Genomic DNA, 6,000 nt, shown 5'->3' with positions numbered 1-6,000 from the left:
CACTAGTGGGGTATATTTATCAGAGCTGTAGCCAGAGGCGTAACTAGAATCCACTGGGCCCTGTTGCGAAAATTGCCCTTCCTCCTCCTCCTGCCCATTCATGTGTCCCATTCCCTCTCCTCTTAGCCACTCCATGTTTCTCATACCCTCCTCGTTCCCAGCCCCTCCATGTGTCCCATTTCTCCTTCTCCCCTCCCTGTGTCCCATTCCCTCCCTCTCTCCCCCTCCCATTCATGTGTTCCATTCTGCCCTCTCTCCCCCTTCCTTCCATATGTCCCATACCCTCTCTCACTACTCACTTCCCTTTCATGTGTCCCATAAACTCCCTCTCTCCCCCTCCCCTTTATGTGTCCCAATGTTCCCTCTCTCTCCCCTCCCCTCCGGGTGTCCCATGTCTCCCTCTCTCCACCCTCCACTCCCTGTGTCCCATACCCTCCATCTCTCCCCCTCCTCTTACTGTGTCCCATACCCTCCATCTCTCCCCTCTGTGTCCCTCTCTCCCCTCCAATCCCTGTGTCCCATACCCTCCATCTCTCCCCCTCCTCTTACTGTGTCCCATACCCTCCATCTCTCCCCTCTATGTGTCCCTCTCTCCCCCTCCAACCCCTGTGTACCATTTATCCCTCTCTCTCTCTCTCTCTCTCCTCTCCTCCCTGTGTCCCATACCCTCCATTTCTCCCCTCCCTGTGTCCCATACCCTGCATTTCCCTTCTCCTCTCCCTGGGTCCCATACCCTGCATTTCTCCCCCCTCCCCCTCTGGGTCCCATACCCTGCATTTCTCCCCTTCCCCTTCCTGTGTGCCATACCCTCCATTTCTCCCCCCTCCCCTCCAGGTGTCCCATACCCTCCATTTCTCCCCCCTTCCCTCCCTGTATCCCATACCCTTTCTTTCTCCCTCTCCCTGTATCACATACCCTCTCTCTCTCTCCCTCCCCTCCTTTTCCTGTGTCCCATACTCTCCCCCCCTCCCCTCCTGAACCTTTAACAGTGAGTATGTATTTAATACAAATTTATAATATATATAATGTTTGTGTATGTGTATGTATACACACCCTATAATATATGCATGTTCAGGTGAGTGCAGCCCTCTTGGTTTCTTTATATATATATATATATATGTGTGTATATATACACACACTGTTAAAGTGAGATTTCCGTAGGGAAAGCAAGTCTTATGGCTTGACTGGTGTGTGTATTTGTGTTTAGGAATGTTATATATATATATATATATATATATATATATATATTACTTTGCCTCCTCCTTTTCCTTCTATTGGTTAATTTTCTCACTTGAGCAGTCAAACAAATGGAAAAAAATATAACTGTAGAAATTGTTTCTATGAATATTTTGCATGGACTATATTTGGGGGAGCCGTACATCCACATGGATGACTATCAGACTACCCAAACTAAATTTGTATTTGGACAAAGTGATTTAAGTAAACCAAACTTTTATCACTATGCACAAGTCTATTATACAATGTCCATCACTCAGTGCTGTCCTTTGATATGCAATATGTATAATTAAAGTATGTGCCTGCTCCTCCTGTAAAGCATTTCCTAAGCAGGAACTTGCGGCTCTCTGGCTGATGTAATGAAGGCAGGGAACAGCACCCTTTGGACCCCAGCTAAGCATCCAAACCATTCGAAAAAAATGGTTTAGTAAACAATACAATGAGGGCACCAAGCACCATAGCCAATACAAAATGCTGTAGTGGTTATGATAATTGAAGTGTTTCTTTAATTTACTACAATTTACTCTACTCTACTATTTCAAGCATTTCCCAATTTAAATAACAGAGATGTCATTGACATTTGTCAGTATGTGAACTCCGCTGCTGTATTCCCAATATTTGTTGAGAGAACACTGTTTAACTAGTTATCAGTGAACAGTGTGTTTTAAACTTTGACAACTTAAATGTAGAACTTTTCATTAAATACATATCATTTTTGGACATGATTCTAAATGTGGCACCTGGTTTCGTATTTGCTTTAGAACTCAACACCACATTTTTATATTAAAATTCTTTAGTTTTTTTGAGTTTTAATTTTTAGCGATCCAGGTAATGCACAGTTGTTTTTTCTCAGCAAAGAGCAATTTTTTTTTTAAATTACATTTTTGGTGTGTTTTTGTGTTTAGGATACGGTTAGATACTTGTAGTGCATGATTAGTGGAAACTGGGTGGATTTATGTGATTGTTAGATTAGATGTAAGAAACATTATAACAGAAATAAGCATAGTCACTGTAACGAATCGCCTGGCACCCCGACTGGATACCTCAGTTTGACGGATGCTCCTAGTGCTTACCGAGGGCTCCAAGCACTCCACTAAACACCATAACCATCGCAGACCCCACAAACCACCGCAGCTTGGTTGGGTTCTCTCTGTCTTCCTTCTACTCTGGGCCCAAGACCAGGGACCAGCTTCCAGTAGGTAGACCTCTCCTAAATCCAGAGAGCAGGAACAGAAACAGGAACAAGTTCTTACAAGAGCTTACTCTGGGGAGTATAGTGATTATAGCAATCCCCAGAGTGTAGCAATTCTCCAATCCCCCAAACATGAGCCAAAACTTCATGAAGGTACAAGATGATCTGTTTATTGAGCACAAAGGCATTTCTTTTATACACATTTTCCCAAAAGGTTACCCACCATGTGGACACAGGACACAAAGTACAACAGCCAATCAACACAGTACAACTCAGACAGACACTCCCAGCTAAAGCACACAAACCCTCCCTTCTGCCTGTCATATAATTACTGAACACAATGGGTTAACTTAATTATCACAGGCAGAAAATATACAGTTTTACACAATATTCATAACTTTAAAACTATACATGCAATTTCCATAAAATATTTTTTGAACCAGCATAATCAGTGAACAAACATATATTCAAAAATCATCCGAATTGGTCCAGTTGTTCGAAAGATAGTTGGAAGTCATATTTGACCGACCGCAAGCATGGCTTTCCTGCCCAAAAGAGTTCCATAGATTTAGACTGTGCGGTCGGTCTATTTAACAAAGTAAAAAGGCTAAGTTCCATTTGAATGCACGAACGGGTGCCGTTCGTGCAAATATTGCATGTTAACGTGGCATTCGAATATTCAAACGCACTTCGATTTCCGTCGAAGTTGCAAATAAAGGTAAGGTTCAGCGGTGTTCGTGCCGTCGTGTATCCGATTTCAGTTCCATTAACTCAACGGCAAAACACAGCTTACTGCGTTCGACTAAACCAGATGGCCGCCGCCACATGTTCAAACGGCGACCACCCAGCTGATCGACAATTAGCTTGCGGTTAACCACCAACCTTGGAGGTAAATTGGCTGCACACTCCACTTGTGTGTGGTCCGCCTGTTCGGTATTTTGTTCGGCAAGCCCCATTTACCGAACCATATGGGAAAAAGGACACAAACAAGTATTTTTACAGTCTGGGGACACAGTTTAAAAAGGGACATTGTTCTTAAAGGGCAATACACCCCAGGGCCATAGTCATAAGGCAGGAGGCTGGCAACCAGGCTCCTCCAAAAGCTAGTGGCAAGGGGCAGTTTGTCACAGTCACTAAATTGGTAGACAATTTAAGGTAAAGCTGCCATAACAGGTTGACTTTAACAGAAATTCCAACAATATTAAAAATATTTATGGAAAATGTGAAATGGAATGGGTTTTTAATTTAAAAACATTAACTCCTAATGGTTTAAACGCTGATTTTGATCTATTTAATTTTATATGACATCCTATTTTTATCTGATTTTTATTATCTATTATTGTTTATTTTATATTTATTATTTTTATTCTACTATTTATTTATTTATGTTCCCCTCCAATTCCCTTTTATCAATATAAGCTCATATATATTCATCATTTTGTTTACTCCATCTCATTTATTCATTCATTATTTGTTCCTACTGCTTTTTTATATAATTGTTACCATGCTATATCTTTTAATTTGCTACCTGTATATATGCCCTTTTATTCCATCTATATGATAGACACTTTCTAATATGATCTATGAATATCTCTATATGTAACACTATAATTATTTTCCATTCATATATAAGTTTGTTTAATATCACTATTTTTCACTGCCACATACAACATGGCTGATGCTATATTAACCCCTTAAGGACCAAACTTCTGGAATAAAATGGAATCATGACATGTCACACGTCATGTGTCCTTAAGAGGTTAATCATAGCTTTATTAGTTTATTCCCCCACCAAGATGGCCACCGCGACCATCCCCCTTCCCCATTCACTAATTTTACTACTCCCACCCCTCTAGCCGACCCTCGGCCACTCCTCCCCCCCCCCTTCCAACCCTTGGCCATTCCCCTTCTCCGAGCCTATTATGTGGCTCTATTTCCTTGCCGTCCAGAAGTAGAGGCATGTAGTTCTCTAAATAACTACATGACCCATAACACCGAGCGACCGGAAGGCAAAAATGTCGATAACACTCTTAATAACACTCGTTTTTTTAACTAAATTATATATTTTGTATCCCATAAGTCATACCTATGTTATTTTAAATACAAATTGCTATTATCTATGTGCAATCATAATCTGCTCTGTGATTGGCTAGAGCAGTTTTGACGCCAATTTTAATATGTCCCATGCCTATATGTACCCTAACTAGCCAGGTTGAAAGTTTTTAATCCATTGAAAAAGCCTATATGGAGAAACACGTTTGGATATTGTACTGCTTTTAATTATTGTTAATAAATAGATTTTGGTCCTTTTTACTCTTTTGTACCATCATCTTTTATTCACATTTTAATTTTATTTTTTTTACTACTACCTGGCTTTTTATATTTATTTTTATTTTATTTTATCTAAGTTTTACTATACTCCAAAGAATCCCAGATGGGGATCATACCACCTATGCCCTGCCCTATATACTGTGAGTATATTTTACTATATTTTATATACCATAAATATTTTGAGAGCACTATTGCTGTTTTAATATCTTCTCTCTGAGCTCCTGCTACCATCGCTAAGAACACTCATCATATATCCCAGAGACGGGGATCATACCGCTGTATGCCTACTACACTAGAGCTAGGATAAGCTCTACCCAATGTGAGTGTATCTATTATATTTTACAATTTTTTATCCATTTTTTGGAACATACTGCACCATTATTGTTTCCATATTTTATCTGCCCCCCTGGCCATCTGTCACTGCACTGAAGAGGATACCCACCATATATCCTACAAGTGGGGATTATACCGCTGCAAGCTATCCACACCAGAGCTGGATTAAGCTCTACAAATTGTAAGTAAGACCTCTTCTATTTATATTTGACACCTCTTGGATCACCCTGCACCATCATCCTTTTCATCATTCATCGCCCTCTCCTATATATTTGGATACCGCGAGGAGCACAACTCCAGAGACCAACATCAGGACCCAAGTTCCACTCGATTACCACTATCCTAACTAGGACTTTAATTTATTTACCTTGTTTATTGGCGCAGACCCATCCTTTGTTTGTTTGCTAGCGACCCTGCAGAGCTGATGGTATTGTCATTGACTTGGAGGGAGACTGACATGGGAGTAAAAACATTTGAGAGAGGATACACAAGAAACTCTGTTTTGGAGAGGTCAAGTTTAAGAAAATGAGCAGCCATACCATTGGAAATAGCAGAGAGACACAATAGTATAGTGGGCTCGAGTGGAGACTGACAGGGATCGGAAAGTGGTAAAGTTGGGGACTAGCAACAAAGAACCTTCATGGCGAACTAGATTCTGAAGGCCCCGCTCCTTCCCCGCCCCCCCTCATCTTTTTTCTCATTTCCACTCTCTTTCTTCTCCATTCCTTTGACATTTCTCCTTTTCTCTTCTCTTGCTTCTTCTCATTTCATATCTCCTCGTACTCCTTTGTTTTTTATGTTTGCAGGGGTTTTGTTTTTTCTTTCTCCATTTTTTTTCTCACCCAGGCATGATGACACAGTCAGAGAAACGAGGATGCCTAAAGACGAATCTGGCCTGTGAAAAGCTA

Source organism: Pelobates fuscus, chromosome 5 (assembly GCF_036172605.1).
Source record: "Pelobates fuscus isolate aPelFus1 chromosome 5, aPelFus1.pri, whole genome shotgun sequence".
Taxonomy (NCBI): Eukaryota; Metazoa; Chordata; class Amphibia; order Anura; family Pelobatidae; genus Pelobates; species Pelobates fuscus.
The sequence above is the reverse complement of the archived record's forward strand: the minus strand, read 5'-3'. Positions refer to the sequence as shown.